Below are 17,019 nucleotides of genomic sequence, written 5' to 3'. Positions count from 1 at the left end.
TTGGTTAACTTTTAACAATGGCCTCTGGGGAAAACAAACCCTGGTTTATAGCATTTGCCAAGTTCCGTGATGTAAATAGTCCCATCACAGCCTATTTCAAGCTACCAATATGACATCACTCAATGTGGAGCTGGTAAGAGATGTGCAGCAACTGACCTTTATAGGATGTCTCCGTGATACAGACACGGTAGGCATAAATCACCCCAAGAGCATGGATGATAGTAAAATGTAGTTAAACAATTAGATGAGTTTTGAGTATTTATTATCTTTGCTTGTAACATATTTTAACTATAAGTTTATATAACAATTTTAAATAATGGCTGTGTTTGACAACGAGCTTGCAAAATTCCTGAAAACTTAATAATCATTTCCTGTGAGCCAGTGCAGGCCAGCTCCAACACTCCACTGCCTTTTATTCCATTTGTTTTTTGCCTTTTGACTTTTTTTCAAATTATGCTTTTCACCATACAGAAGTTTGATTTTGATGTAGTTTTATCCATCAGTAATACTCTTTATGAGTTCAGAATATTGAATAATGATTAGCAAGACCTTCCCCATTCCAAGTGTTTTCTCACATTTCCTTCTAATTCTTTTATGGTTTCATTTTTACATTTAACTCTTTAATCCATTTGGAGTACATCCTAGTGTAGGTGGGAGCTGGGGCTCCTACTTTCACTTTTTCCCAGGGGCCTATCCAGTTATGCAGTTTTCCCATGCTAGCTGTTGAATAGTCCATCTTTTCCCACTGATTTGTAAAGCCATCTTTATATGATGCAGCATTCTTGATTTTAATGATCATGGTATTTATCATTATTTGAATGATAAGTTTTATTTATGATCGTAGTTCATAACGGCTTCCCTGTGTCCACTCCTTTGATTCTTTAACCTGCAGTGGTAGGTTTGGTAGATTACAATACTTATAATATTTTTATGTCCAACATACTTTCCCATCCTCTGCCTCCTGAATCCTTCAGGGACTTCTCCTTCCATGCAATGTGATCCTGGAAAGGCCGTCAGTTATGGTTTACTGGCCAAGTCACCGGGTTATACATGTGACCTAGGCTAGCCAACCAAAACATCCCACCACACAGTGATTGGCTAGGGTTCAGACATCCGACCTGAGCAAGGCAATATAATCTTCCCTGGGAGTGATATTTGAACACGATTTTCTGTTGGAATTGTTAATCTGGGAGACAAGTTTTTTAAATCTTCTTAACTTATATACAAATTAAAATTGTCTAAGGATAAAAACAAAAACAAGCAGAGCCAAGAAATGGAGAACTGGAAAGTTCTGAAAGTTTCCTTTGGGTCTCTGGATCCAGCCTTGCCCAAAAACAAATGCCCCTTGGACATCCAGAAATGAAAGCCTATAAATTCCTTTTTTCCATTTTTTTTTTTTTTTACCTAACCTATTTCAATATGGCTTCTTGTAATTTCCAATCAAAAGAATTCCAACTCTCTTCAATAGATATTACTGTTTCCACATTGTAGAGGAAGAGGCAGGCTGAGAGAGGTTAAACTCAATTACAGTGATAATGTGTTTCCCACTCTTAGCTCTTACTTTCTGGTACCCATCTTTCTAGCACTGGCAGCTCCCCACTTTGTGTACTGTATCCCAAAGAAGATTCTCCAAAGATGACTAGGAAGAAAGGCCACATAGAAGTTTGAAGTCTGCTTTTTAACCTCTAAAAGAATCAAGACTCTAAATTAGATCTATTCTCTTCCTGCTCATCAGCCCTTCTTTTCCTGTAGCAAGGTGAAAATCTCCCTGATCTGACTTCTCAATATGGTCAAGGTCTTGGCTTTATCCCGGGTGTCTTTGGCTGGAAAGGTGTAAATGGCCATTCTCCAATGATGTCACACTCAAATCAGCTCCAGAGCTTCTTTTCATATTGAGAGAAGAAATTTGGTTTTCTAAAGCCCTTTTATAATTTGGAATTTCTTCATACCATCTGGAGTAGAGTATACCTGGAAAACAGCAAAATATTCTGAGTTGGAACCAGGTCCTCTAAAAATTCTCTTTCCTGTGGAACAAGTAACACTTAGAGCCTCACAACTAGAATTTTATTCTTTTAGCTTGAAATATAAACTTCTGTTAAAATGCAAATAGTCCCTGGGAGGGTTTACACTCAAGTCTTTTTGGCCATGTGCACCTTAATGTGAATTCACTTAGCAGGTTATTTCTTTGGAGCATATTTTCACTCAGGGAAAAGGAGGCAAAGAAGGATAAATAGTCAGAGAAGAAAACTGAGAGGAGAGGAGAGGTACTGATGGGGGAAAGAGTGCAGAAATGGAGAGATGGAGACAATCACTAAAGGTTTACCTCCCCAAGTCACTTCTGAGTTACAGCTGTGAAGCACAGTGAAGGCCAGAGCAAGCTGATACGACAGCTTCCATTAGGAATGAAGTGAATTAGACAGATTCTCTAAGCCCTGAGGGGAGGCTCTAATTTAGTGCCAGAACCAGCCATCTCACTCCTTTCACATATTCTTCTACTTGGTCATTTTTGGCATTGCTTAAGCCCCTTCATGAGGTGGAATTAATTTGCGTCCAGAAATCAGACCCAACCATTCGTAGCATGTAACTGCAGCTGTCCCGTACTGTCAGCCAGCACCAGCTCCCTCAGCAATTTCTACCTGGACAGAACTTCATTTCATAAGCTTATCTGTTCTCCACTGTCATCCAATATCCTTGTGTATTCCTCATCTATGAAATTTTAATTCCACAAACAAGTTCTTATTCCAAGTGTCTTTACAGTGACTAACAGTGTCTTTGTTCCCATCATTTTTTTTTGTGACTGTACACATCTTCATTTTGGTTACATGCCAAGTCCTTTGATGCCCTTTGGTGAAAGTCCAAGTGAAGGCAAAACTATGCTGAAGAAGATACCAGCAAAATGTCAGACTAGGAACTCCAAGCTTTTACTTCCCCCACAGAAAAATTTTTTTAAAAGGCAGAAAATGTCTGACCCAACCTTACTGGAGCTCTGGAAAACAGTCAAAGGTTAACAGCCAACAAGCAAATACCCCATCAGAAAAAAGCCATCCTCAAAATGGTAGATAAGTTTTGTGGCATTTTTACTCACCTTTACTCTACCCTACCCCAGCGTGGCAGTGGTTTTGGTCTTGAAGTGGTGGCAGCCTGGTTCCCAGTACCATCCCTCGAACTAGGAGAAGCAGACTTTGTTTGCAAATTATTGTATACATCTTTCTAAACTGCCTGGTGGATACCTGAAGGGCTGATGCAAGGAGCTTGTCTGTTATGTCTAACTCAGAACTTAGGTGGGGAAAGTGGTGGGCACTACTTATAAAACTTGCAAGATGAGTGCAGACACAGACTTCTGGGTCAAGAGACTACAGGCGGACACATACAACAGACTATCTCAGGCCCAGAAGAAAAGTTGAGGTGAGGCAGGGAAATTAGGACATTCAAAAGCAGCCCCATATATGGAGGAAACTTGGTAAGCTCCACGCACATGCAGGCAAAATGTATGCTCAGAAAAGACCTGAGGGACCAGCCCGGTTGCGCAGTGGTTAAGTGCACATGTTCTGCTTCAGCGGCCCAGGGTTCGTGGGTTTGGATCCCAGGTGCAGATGTGGCACCGCTTGTCAAGCCATGCTGTGGTAGGCGTCCTACATATAAAGTAGAGGAAGATGGGCATGGATGTTAGCTCAGGGCCAGTCTTCCTAAGCAAAAAGAGGAGGATGGGCAGCAGTTAGCTCAGGGCTAATCTTCCTCAAAAAAAAAAAAAAAAAAAAGACCTGAGATGATCTTAGGCTTTCACCTTGGGCTGACTGCTAGCCTCAGAACAAGCCTAGCTAAGTGTCAAAGGGACACCTTAGCACGGAGCCAACCTGCAAACACTAGGAAAGTTCCTGACACTCAAGGACATCTCTGTGAAAACATCAGCTGAACGCAGGCTAAAGGAGCAGGCTTCAGTGATCATACATGACATGTAAGAGTCTCTGAAAAAAAGAAAAAAACAGCAAGCCCTGGAGAAGGAAGTGAATATGATTTCCAGGGTCACCACGTTATAATAGTTAAATGTCCAATTCTCAGTAAAAAATCACAAGGCATAGAAAGAAACAGAAAAACATGGCCTTTTCAAAGGAACAAAATAAATCCACAGAAACCACTCCTGAGGAAGCACAGACACCAGACTTACTAGAGAAAACTTAAATATGCTCAAATAGTTAAAGGAAAACATGAATAAAAACTAAAGGAAATCAGGAAAATTGTATATGAACAAAATGAAATATCAACAAAGAGATAGACACTATAAAAAGAAGTCAAAGTTCTGGAGTTGAAAATGACAATAGTTGAAATGAAAAATTCACTTGAGGGTTTCAACAGCAGATTTGAGCAAGCAGAAGAAAGAATCAGCAAACTTGGGGATAAGATAATTGAAATTACGGAGTCTGAGCAGCAGAAACAAAAAGAATGAAGAAACGTGAACAGAGCCTAAGGAACCTGTGGGACACCATGAAGCAGACCAACATACAATTATGGGAGTCCTAGGAGATGAGAGAAAAGGGAAAAAAGATTAATTGAAGAAATAATCACAAAAAAATCCCAAATTTGATGACATTTAACCCAAAACAGTGCCCAAATAACATGGGTTTATAATTATTTTTTATGCATTTGTCTCTTAAATTCTTTACCAGAGATCTTTATTTCTTCATGCAGCTTCAAGTTACTGTCTAGCATCATTTCATTTTAGCCTGAAGGACTCCCTTTAGCATTTCTTGCAGGGCAGGTCCCATGGTAATGTCTCTCTTATTTTTGAAGAAAAGTTTTACTGCATATAGTGTTCTTAGTTGAAAGTTTTTATCTTTAAGCACTTTAAACATTTCATCCCACATCCTTCTGGCCCCCAAAGTTTCTGGTGAGAAATTGGGTGATATGCTTATTGAGGATCCCGAGTACATGAGGATTCACTTTTCTCTTGCTGCTTTCAAGATTCTCTCCTTAACTTTGGACATTTGATTGTCCAAATGAGTCTCTGCTAAATCTTTTTGACTTTAGCCTCCTTGGAGTTCATTGGACTTCTTGGAGTTGTAGATTTATGTATTATCAAATTTGGGATATTTTTGTCTCCTTTTTTCCCCCTAGTTTTTCTGGCTAGAACTTCCAATACTACTTTGCATAGAAGTGGCAAAAGTGGGCATCCTTGTCTTGCTCTTCCTCTTAGAGGAAAACCGTTCAATGTTTTCAGCATTAAACATGATGTTAGCTGTATATTTTTCATATATAGACTTTATCAAGAGGAAATTTCTTTCTATTTCTAGTTTATTAGTTGTTTTTATCATTAAAAGGTGTTGAATTTTGTCAAATGCTTTTTCTGTATCAATTATGTTTTCCCCTTTATTCTATTAATTCTATTAATAAAAGGTATCCAAATTGGGGGAAAAAGAAGTAAAATTATCTGTGTTCACAGACAAAATGATCTTATATAGAGAAATCCTAAAGATTCCACACAAAAACTGTTAGAACTAATAAATGAATTCAGAAAACTTGCAGGATACAAAATAAACACTCAAAAATAGTGCATTTTTATACAATAACAACCAAAAATCCAAAGGAAATTAAGAAAATTGCATTTACAACGGCATCAAAAATAATAAAATATTTAGGAATGAACTTAATCAAGAAGGAGCAAGAATTGTGCACTGTCAACTATAAAATGTTTCTGAAAGAAACAGAAGACAGAAACAAATGGAAAGACATCCCGTGTTCATGGATTGGAAGACTTAAGATTGTGAAGACATCAATACTACTCAAAGCAATCTATAGATTCAATGCTATTCCTATCAAAATCCCAAAGACACTTTTTGCATAAATAGAAAAATTCATTCTAAAATTCATATGGAATCTCCAGGGACCCCAAATAGCCAAAACAATCTTGAAAAGGAAAAACAAAACATTGGAGGACTCACACTTCTTGATTTCAAAACTTACTACAAAGCCACAGTAATCAAAACTGTGTGGTATTGGCATAAAGACAAACATGTAGACCAATGGAATAAAATAAAGACATCAGAAATAAGCCCTCACATATGTGAGCAAGTGACTTTCAACAGTGGTGCCAAGACTATTCAATGGGGAAAGGACAGTCTTTCAACAAATGGTGTTGGGAAAACTGGATATCCATATGCAAAAGAATGAAGTTGGACCCTTATCTTACATCATACGTAAAAATTAACTTAAAATGGATTAAATACCCAAACATAAGAGTTGACCCTATAAACTCTTAGAAAAAAATCCAAAAAATCATGATATTGGATTTGGCAATAATTTCTTGGATATGATACCAAAAACAAAGACAAAAAAGAAAAACCAAAAGCAAAAATACATAAATAGGACTTCATTAAAATTGAAAACTTTTGTGGGGGGCTGGCCCCATGGCATAGTGATGGTTAAGTTTGGCACACTCTGCTTTGGCAGCCTAGGTTCCTGGGTTCAGATTCCAGGTGTAGACCTACACGACTCATCAGCCATGCTGTGGCAGTGACCCACATATAAAGTGAAGGAAATTTGGCAAAGAATTTTAGCTGAGGTCTAATCTTCCTCAAGCAAAAAAAACCCAGGAAGATTGGCAGCAGATGTTAGCACAGGGCAAATCTTCCTCAGGGGAAAAAAAAAAAACTTTTGTGGATCAAAAGACACTATCAAGAGAGTGAAAAGGCAACCCATAAAAAGGGAGAAAATATTTGCTAAGCATATGTCTTATATCCAGAATAAATAAGGAACTCCTACAACTCAACAACAACAACAAGCAACACAACTTGAAAATTGAGGCAAAAGACTTGAAAAGAAATTTCCCCAAAGAAAATATTCAAGTGGCCAAAAAGCATGTGAAAAGATGAAAAACATCTCTAGCCATTTGGGGAATGTAAATTGAAACCACAAGGAGATAGCACTTCATACTCAAAAGGATGGCTGTTATCAAAAAAGAAAAAGAAAAAAGTGTTGGTGAGGATGTGGAGAAATTGGAACCCCTGTTCATTGCTGGTGGGAATGTAAAATGGTACAGCCACTGTGGAAAATGGTATGGTGGTTCCTCAAAAAGGTAAACACAGAATTACCATACGACCGGCAATTCCACTTCTAGGTATATATCCAAAAGAATTGAAAGCAGGGACTCAGATACCTGTACACCAAGATTCATAGCAGTGTCATTCACAACAGCCAAAGGGTGGAGGCAATCTGAGTGTCCATCAACAGATGAATGGATAAGCAAAATGTAGTATATACACACAATGGAATATTTTTTTAGCCTTAAAAATGAATGAAATTCTGGTATATGCTACACATAGATGAGCCTTGAAAGTATTATGCTAAGTGAAATAAACCAGTCACAAAAAGACAAATATTGTATGATCCTACTTATTTGACTTACCAAGAATAGGTAAATTCATAGGAACAGAAAGTAGAATAGAAATTACCAAGGGCTGTGGGGAGGGTGAAATGGGGGAGTTGTTTACCAGTTACAAACATGCTGTTTGAGATAATGAAAAAGTTCAGGAAAGAGTTAGTGGTAATCCTTGCACAACAATTTGAATGTATTTAGTGTGACTTAATTGTACACTTAAAAATGGTTAAAATGGTCAATTTTATGTTATGTATATTTTATCACAATAAAAAATTTTTAACTATATTGAAGATAAATGTGTTTTCATAGCCATCTCAAACACCCATTAAGCGTCATTTGCTTCCCTTTATTCAACTAAAATTTATGGAATGCTAACCAAATGTCAGCTCTCTAGTAGGTCCTCAGCTTTCAAAGATACACAAAATAGTCTCTGTAATAAAATATTTTATAATCTGCTTGGAAAGGCATGAAGGTAAAATTAACAGACAAAAGCATGTGATAAGTACCATGCTATTCGTAAATATAGGGAATTTAGGAAGCCTACAGGAAGGAGCATTTAGCTCAGACAGGAAATATCTGGAAACACTTTCCAAAGGATATTAGTAACTGAGCTGAGTCTCAACATGTGTGAGTCAGCCAGGGGAAAATGGAAAAGGACTTCTCAGGCAAGAAGAGCAATATATAAAAGACACAGTAAAGAGAATATGAGCAGATTGGGAAGATATGATAATATATTAAATGAAATTGTTGGGGATGGGGTGAAGAGAGGAAGATGAATATTGGAGAGCTGAACAAGGTTCAGAAAATGGATATCTTATATAATATGGGAGTTTGTACTTTATCCTAAGGGCAATAAGTAGCCATTGTATAAGATTTCAGAAAGAGGAATCACGTGGTCAGCTCTGTCTTTGGAATAGACCTCCCTGGCTATATGTGGAGAATGGACAGAGGAGGGCTTGACTCTAACCATACAAGTGAGAACTGACGAAGGGCCTGAACTAGGGCACTGGGATTGGCATGGAGACTAGTAGACAGAGTCTAGAAATGCGCGTGATAATGACTCAGAAGACTAGCTACTGGTTGGATATGGGTGAGAGGAAGACTCTCAGGTTTCTAGCTTGGGAAATTTGGTGAATGGTAGTACAATTCACCAAAATGAGAAACTCAGATGAAGAAATAGGTCTGGGGCAAGAGAGATCATCTCTCTTTGGAAATATTGCATTTGAGATGATTGAGGGACAGAAACAGACAGCTATTTAGGTGTGGAGTTAGGAAAAACGTTTGATGTACGGATACAGATTGGAAAGCCTACTGAATAGAAAGGATAATTTGCCTTAAGTCAAAGGAATTGGTGTCTAAATGTACAATCCCAGTATAAAAGTAGGTATACTCCTCCCACCAGAGGGTAATTTAAAGAATGAAGCAGCTCCTCCACATGACATCAAAATCAGTTGCCCACTCCACCTTGTCTGTAATAAGGCTCATGAGAATAAACCAATTACTGATAAACCTGGAAGCTTTCCAAACTGCTGTTTGTTTTGAAGCAAAAAGGGACTTCTAATATATATCTTGCCTATGGCAAATCAAAATCCTAAATCTCTTTTTATATTTGAGATCGATCCTTTGGGAATCTTGTCTACAACCAGAAAATAGAAGCTAACAAACAAAATAAAACAAGTGTTAGTGTGCGCTATTCTTTTTTTTTAATGGACATTCATCAATTTTTCCCATATCTGTTCTTCTTTCCTTCCACTGCTGACAGAAATTCTTCTTCCCAGCAGAAGATTCTATCTGCAGAATTCCTAAGGAACTGGATCACATCATACATGGAGAAGAAGACTGGGCTTTGAAGTGAGAAAATCCTGAGTTTGAATCCCATTTCCCTATTACGTGATCATGGACAAATTTACTTATTCACTCATTCATTCATGCAACAATGCATAGTCCTGTGTAAGTCTGTGATAAGTCCTGTGATAAGTCCTGCACTATGTACATCTAATACTGAGCTAAAAATGCATCGTTTTTGTTCATAAACCAGTAAGGAGGCAGACATACAAACACAGAATTATAGAACACTGTAATTCCTAGAGAATTGGGGAAGTTGGTACACCTAACTCTGCTTTTTAGGAAAGCTTTACTGAGACTTGAAGGAGGAAAATGTGTTTGCCAGGTAGGAAAGGTGGTAAGAAGTATGAGAGATTAAAGAGCCCTGGAGAGAAGGGAAAAGAGAATTGGAGGATTCCTAGTAGAAGGAATACAAGACCAAAGTCAGGGAGGCACTAGACAGTAAAAAGTTGGGTTCTAGGAGCTTCAAGTCATTTTTTACAGCTGGAAAATAGGGTGGGAATGTGAGTGATAGAAAGAGGTGATAAGACTTGCCACATAGGCAGGGGCCACATCACGCACATTCTGCCTTCTTCGTTGCCTGGAGGCACCACTGAAGCATCTTCCTCTCTCCATTTAGACTCAAGAAATACTACTCTTTTGGGTAAATAACATGTTTTCGTACTATTGCTGTCTCCCACTCTTTACCTTGGAAATTCTCACTCATTATCTGGGGACTTTGACATTGTGTTCATAGGCTCCTCTCTAAATTCTGTAGCATCCTGTATTACTCAGGGTTCTCCAGAGAAACAGAACCAATAGGATATATATTTTCAGAGAGAGAGATTTATTTTAAGGAAGTAGCTCACACAGTTGTGAAGGCTGGCAAATCCAAAATATGTAGGGCAGGCCAGCGGGCAGGAAACTCAGGCAGGGTTTCTATGTTGCAGTTTTGAGACAGAATTGCCTCTTTTTTGAGAAACCTCAGTCTTTGGTCTTAAGGCCTTCAACTGACTTGATGAGGCCCACCCCCATTACAGGGGGTAATCTCCTTTAGTCAAAGTCTCTAAATACACATATACGGTAAATGTTAATCACATCTAAAAAATATCTTCACAGCAACATCTAGACCGATGTTTGACCAAACATCTGGGCACCATAGCTTAGCCAAGTTGACACACAAAATTAATCATCACATATCCCTTGAGACTTTGGACTGTCTAGATATATCAGGCAGGGGCCCAGCAGGAAACAGAATTCGATGAGATGGATTTTGTGAAGGGACTACCCTTAGGGGTATCATCAGGTTTAAGGAAACAAACAACAGATGCCAAGATCAAGAACTGTGAAGGATCTGACATTTCACCCCATTTGAAAGCTAACAAGATAGCCTGCTACAGTTTCACGGGTTCTGAGAGAAGACATGATACTCCTGGGTCAAAGATGAAGGACAGTTTATCACTCATAGGAATAAGAGAAGCTAGAGCATCAGCATTTTTCTTCTGGTTTCCCAAGTCCCAGTTCTCACAGAATGACATGAAGAGGGCTAGATAACATCTGCACAAGCAACGGGCTGAGTTACAGGACAGGAAACCCTGAGCTTAGGAAACTAAATCTTTTCTAATGGGCACTAAGTATGTGTGCCCTTTGCTTCAGAGGGAGACATTATCTTTATTATACTGGATAGTAATTATGACTGCATTTTGCTCTAGAGGGAGACATTTACTTTCTAAGGCTATTCAGTATACAAACATCCTTGAAAAGACAATCAGAAACAAAGGGCAGTTAGCACCTTGTTCACAAGATGTGCAAATACACGAGAGACTCACAGAGAATTATCTCCTGATAGTACCTAGAAACCAGTGGTGGTAAAAACCTGTTATTCATAAGGCCAAAACGCAAGAAGAAATAGAGTTATCTGAGCCCCATGAGAGCTGGAGCCATGGGAAAGTAAGAACTTCGGTCACAGAAAGACAGCTGCTACTAGAAAAGCAATGCTGAAGCAGGGAGAGAGTGGGAAAGGAAATCTGATTTCTCTCTCTCCCACTCTGATTTTTGGCCGGTGACTCCAATTGGCCAAACTTAACATGAAGCCAGCTAGCAAGGAAACCTGAATGACACAAAGGGGTCTGACTCCCTTCTCCGAGGCAGCACTGGGAGAAAATTAGAGAATCTATCTGGGATGCAGTGGAGGAGAATAATGAGCATAATATCCCTCCAATGTCTTAGCTTCAAAACTTCTTAACTTTCTGGGATCAAATTATCTTCATTCTACTCACTCTAGTCAATCAGTTTCAAGGTTATGGGGAACTTACCAAGACACAGGACTCTTCACCTCTGAAATATTAAGCCTCAGTATACCAATCCCTGACCATACTTGTTAAACCTCCAGCTGGTTCACGCCCTTTTTCCCCAGTAGACATTCTTTGCTTACTTGAGCACCACTTCTTCTTGCATTCCATTTATTTCTTCTGCTTCCAATTTTCTTCTTATTGAACTACTACCTTTAACAATGCTTTCAGAAAGAGTCACTGAGTGATAAATTCTGTCTTTCGACTATCTGAAAATGTTTTTATCCTATCCTCAGTACTGTGTGATGGTTTAGCTGGGTATATAATTCTCGTGTACCGGTTATTTCCTCTCAGAACTCTAAAGATACTACTCCAGTGTTTTCTGGCTTCCGTTCCAGTTGATGAGATACCAATGCTTTTTCCTCTGTAAGTGACCTGTGCCTTGTCTCTGGTATCCTGTAGTTTTTCTATAATGTGTTTACATAAAGACTGCTATTGATTTATTTTACTCATCAGTCATCTTTCTTCAATTTGAGCAATCCAGTCTTTTATAATTCTTGGAAAATTCTCAGCCCTGTCTTTTCGGTATTGCCTTTCCCCCATTATTTCTACTTTCTTTTCCTGGGAACTGCTATTAGATGTATGTTGGATACTAGTGTCCATATCTCAACATTTCCTTCATATTCTCCATCTCTTCTCTTTATGCAGTCTTCTGGATAGTTACCTTATAGCTATGTCCTAGTTCACTAGTCATTAACTAATGTGTTAACCCATAGTTTAACTCACTTATTCAGTTTTAATTTCAATAAAAATGTTTTTCATTTCTAGAAATTCTATTTGGTTCTTTTTCAGATCTACCTGGTCTATTTTCACAGAGTCCTGTCCTTTCCTTATGATTTCTATATCTTCTTTCTTCTCTTTAATCATTTTCAAACTATTTATTTTCTAATCTTTTCAAAACTGTTCTATAAAAACAAGGTTTTAGAGTTCTAATTCTACAGTATCTGATAAATCTTTGCATAATGGATCTTTTCCCACGTGGTTTGGAATTTCAACTAAGAGCTCAACTTCAACAGGGATTAGTTTTCCCATGTCAGTCTCCTGGATTATGGACGTGAACTACACAGTGGCTTTATAGTTGCATTTTCCAGGCACAAAAAAAAGGATTTTACCATCCAGGATAACAAGCTGTCCACAATCAGCTTTTTTTCCAGTATCTCTTCTTCAGGATTCTCATTAATGAGAATAGGGTAAATTCAGATGCAAAATCTGAACATGGGGCAGAAATACATTTTCTTGTTACTTTTCTGGGAAGTTTCTAGTTACCACTTTCACTGACGGGTAACTCTTTACTAGAGTCCAGGCTTGATTTAGAGATCTCAGTTCCAGCTTCCTGCCTTGTTCTTTCTTAAGGCCATATCTCCTATCCTTATGCGGGTGTTAGAAGCCCAGAATCCAGCCTCCTGTGTATACAAACTGTTTTGTTATTTCCCTGGCTGATGCATCAGGTTTAGATTTCATTTCCTCTTTCACTTTTGTCATCCAAGAACGCCATTTCTATGTCTTCACAGTGGAGAAGGGGTAGCAGAGATCCTCATTGCCTCATTCTGCCATAATGCAAAGACTGGCAGTCCCCCTTCATTACTAGTTTATTCATATCTCTAATTCCTCTGTTTCTCCATTTGCTTCTGGGAACCTTACTCCATTCATGGCTATCATGCCATCCCTATCCAGCCTAGAATCCACAGTATACCATTCAACCACTCTACTTCCTGCAACCTAACATTGTAGACCTCTTTTATTCTGCCTCACCCACCTCACAAACATTCAATATTGGATCTATCTGAACATGCCCGTTCTTATACCACACTCATGACAAGCATAGTGCACAGTGCAAGCATGGACTTTGGGGTAAAACAGCTAAATTTGAATCCAAGCTCTGCCATTTACTAACTAGGTAAACATGGGCAAGTTATTTAGCTTACCTAAGCCTCCATTTTCTCTCCAGTAAAATGTAAATAATAATATTTATCTCAGAGTTATTGTGAGGATAAAATAAAACAGTGAAGGTAAAGCATTCAGTACAGCTCCTGACACTTTCAATAAATGGTAGCTATTATTAAGTTCTGGAGAAAATCTCCAGATTGATACCTCAAAAACACATTTTCTTCAACCTCAGCAAGACCCTCTGTGAGGCTTAGGAAGCTTTTATGTGCTGCCTTTCCCACTTCCCACAACTGTTTTTGCAAATCTGTCACATTCTCTTCAAGCCAAGTATCACAACTCTGACCCTGCTCCCAGAGGGTAACTAATTCCTGTTTCAATGAAAACATTGAGAGTATCAGGTGCCTTCACCACAACTCAGGCAATCAATGAGAGCAATCAATCTTACTGCCCTCATGTGTGATGCATCAAATTTGGTCTTTCATCTCAGAAAAATTTTTTGAGTACATGCTGTGTGCCAGGCAGTGTTCTAGGTCCTATGGATATATCAATGAACAAAAGAAAAAAAATCCCTGCCCTATGTAGTTTACATTCTACTGGGAAGAGAAAGTGATAAACAAAATAAGTAAGTAAATTATACTGTATCTTAGAAAGTGATAAGAGCAATGAAGGAGAGCAAAATGCTGACAGAGCTGCAATTTTAAATAGGGTCATCAGGAAAGCCCTCACTGAAAAGTGGCATCTGAATAAACATGGTGAGGGAGTGAGGAAATAGAAAGTGCAGGGCCAGGGCTGGCCCCGAGGCCAAGGGGTTAAGGTTTCCCACACTCAGCTTCAGTGGCCGGGTTCACAGGTTTGGATCCTGTGCATAAACCCACTCCACTCATCAGCCATTCTGTGGAGGCATCCCACATACAAAGTAGAGGAAGACTGGCACAGATGTTAGCTTCCTCAAGCAAAAAGAAAGAGAACTGGCAACAGATGCTAGCTCAGGGCAAATCTTCTTCACAAACAAACAAACAAAAAGGGGCCAGCCCCGTGGCCAAGTGGTTAGGTTCACAGGCTCCACTTTGGTAGCCCAGGCTTTGCCAGTTTGGATCCTTGATGCAGACATGGCACTACTCACCAGGCCACGCTGAGGCGTTGTCCCACATAGCACAACCAGAAGGACCTACAACTAGAATGTACAACTATGTACTGGGGGCCTTTGGGGAGAAGAAGAAGAAAAAAAAAGGAAGTGCAGGGCCCTGAGGTGTGGACATGCCTGGTGTTTGGGAAGAGCAATGAGGCCAGGATGGCTAAAGAGAAGTGAGTAGGTAGAGAACTGTAGGAGGCAAGGCTGGAGAATTAATGAGGGGCCAGATTGCATAGGGACTTGTACGTCATTACCAGGACATTGAATTTCACTTTGAGTTAGATAGAAAGACTTTGGAGGATTTTGAGTAGAGGGATGACATGAGATTCTTATATTTTAATGGCATCATTTTGCTGCTATGTTGACAACGGACTGAAGAGAGGTAAGAGCAGATTAATTAGGAGGCTATAGAAATAATCCAGGCAAGAGATGTTGGTGACTTGTATAAAGGTAGTAGCAGTGAAGGGAGTGATAAATGGTCAAATTTCTGTTTATTTTGAAGAAAGCACCAACAGTACGTGTTAATGGACTGGATGTGGAGTGGGAGAGAAATAGAGAAATCAAGGGTGATTCCAAGATTTTTACCTCAGCAACTAGGATAGAGATCCATCAAATCAGTTGAGAAACCGAAAGGACTGGGTTTTGATAGGGAGGATAAGGATGGTCAGGAATTTAATCTTAGACATGTTAAATCTAAGATGCCCACTTGATAGCCAAATGGAGATGCCAAGTAGATCTTTGGAGTTTGATGTTCAAGAGAGATTTCCAGGCTGGAGATATCAATGTGGAAGTTGTCAGCCTATTGAAAGCCATAAGACTGAATGATGTCATCCACCAAGGGAGTAAGTGCAAACAGAAAAGAGAGAAGGTCCTATGACTGAGGAGGGAGTCAGCGAGGGTGATTATCAAAGGAGACTAAGAAAGAGTAGCTGGTCAGGAGGGAGGAAAACTGGGAGTGTGTGATGGTGTCCTGGAAGTCAGACGAAGAAAACATTTCAAGGAGGAGGCAATGATCAACTCAGTCAAATAGCACTAAGTAAGATGATGATGGAGAATTGACCATTGGCTATAGCAATCTGGAGGTCATCGGTGACCTTGACATAAGCAGTTTGGGTAGAGCGGTGGGAGTGAAAGCCTAACACTAACAGATACTTGTATGCCAATGTTCATAATAGCATATTCATGATAGCCAAAAGGTGGAAACAACCCAATGTCCATCAACAGAAGAATGGATAAACACAATGCAGTATATACATACAATGGAATATTATTCAGCCTTAAAAAGGAAGGAGATTCTGAGACATGGTACAAGATGAATGAACCTTGAAAACATTATACTACGTGAAGTAAACTAGACCAAAAAAAGGACAAATATTGGATGATTCCACTTATATGACATACCAATCGTCAAATTCATAGAAACAGAAAGTAAATGGTGGTTACCAGTGGCAGAGGGGGAGTTGCAATGAGAGTTATTATCTAATGGGTACTGAGTTTCTGTTAGGGATGATTTTAAAGTTCTAGAAACGTTCTAGAAAGTTCTAGAAAAGTTCTCAACGTGGTGATGGTTGCACAACATTGTAAATGTACTTAGTGCCACTGAATTGTTCTCTCAGAAATTGTAAAAACAGTAAGTTTTATATTATGTATATTTAACATGCAAAACAAAAAAAGAATTGAAAGAGAGGAACTCGAAACAATACAAACAAATCTATCAGGAAGTTTTCTTGTACAAGGGAGAAAAGAAATGTGGCAGTCGCAGGAGAGGGAAGAGGGGTCAAGAAAGGACTTTGTTTTTAAGAAAGGAGAAATTACAAGCTATTTTCCTGCCAGTTGGAACGATCCTGGAGAGAGGAAAAAAATGATAAGGCAGAAGACAGAGAGGAGAATAGCTCCAACAGTGTCACTGAGTGAGCAAGAGGATCAGGGGCTGGTGCCAAGTGGCAGTGTGGCCTTTGCTAGCAGCAAAGGAAGGGGCAGTCCCTGAAGGGAAGTGCTGGGAGCATGAGAGTTTCAACTACACTAACAGGAGGGAAGGCGGAGTATCTGGATCCACACGCTGTGGGGGGTGTGGGGGCAGGGAGTAGATGTGGTGATAAAGAATCTCCTCATTCTTTCTTGACTGCTTTTCTTTTCTCTCTGAAATAACAGGAAGGATGGCCATTATGGTAGTCAGAGTAATGGTTCCCCAAAGATGTCCACATCCTAACCCGTGGAACCTGGAATATGTTACCTTACACAACCAAAGGGCGTTTGCAGATGTGATTAAGGGTAAGGACCTTAAGATGGGAAGACTATGCTGGATTATCTGAGTAGGTCCAATCAATGGCATGAGTCCTTAGAAGCGGAAGAAGGGACTGAAATACTCATACATGCTACAACATGAATGAAACTTGAAAGCATGCTAAGTGAAAGAAGCCAGGCACAAGAGTACATGTTGTATGATTTAAATT

At 39.2% G+C, this 17,019-nt stretch overlaps 1 long non-coding RNA gene across 2 annotated transcripts in view; it reads right to left on the bottom strand.

The window, feature by feature from the left end:
• Nucleotides 1–245: 245 nt before the first annotated feature.
• LOC103549850 (uncharacterized) overlaps nt 246–17,019 on the bottom strand; it is a 28,224-nt gene continuing 11,450 nt past the window's right edge. For both annotated transcript variants that reach the window (XR_544626.2, XR_011540968.1), the window contains exons 2-3: nt 3,086–3,166; nt 246–1,968 (exon numbers count right to left, since the gene is read on the bottom strand). This is a non-coding gene — a long non-coding RNA (uncharacterized lncRNA). The remainder of the gene's footprint in view (nt 1,969–3,085; nt 3,167–17,019) is intronic.

The sequence above is a fragment of the Equus przewalskii genome, chromosome 6, assembly GCF_037783145.1.
Source record: "Equus przewalskii isolate Varuska chromosome 6, EquPr2, whole genome shotgun sequence".
NCBI lineage: Eukaryota > Metazoa > Chordata > Mammalia > Perissodactyla > Equidae > Equus > Equus przewalskii.
Note: the sequence above shows the minus strand (reverse complement) of the source record. Positions and strands in the feature narration are given on the sequence as shown.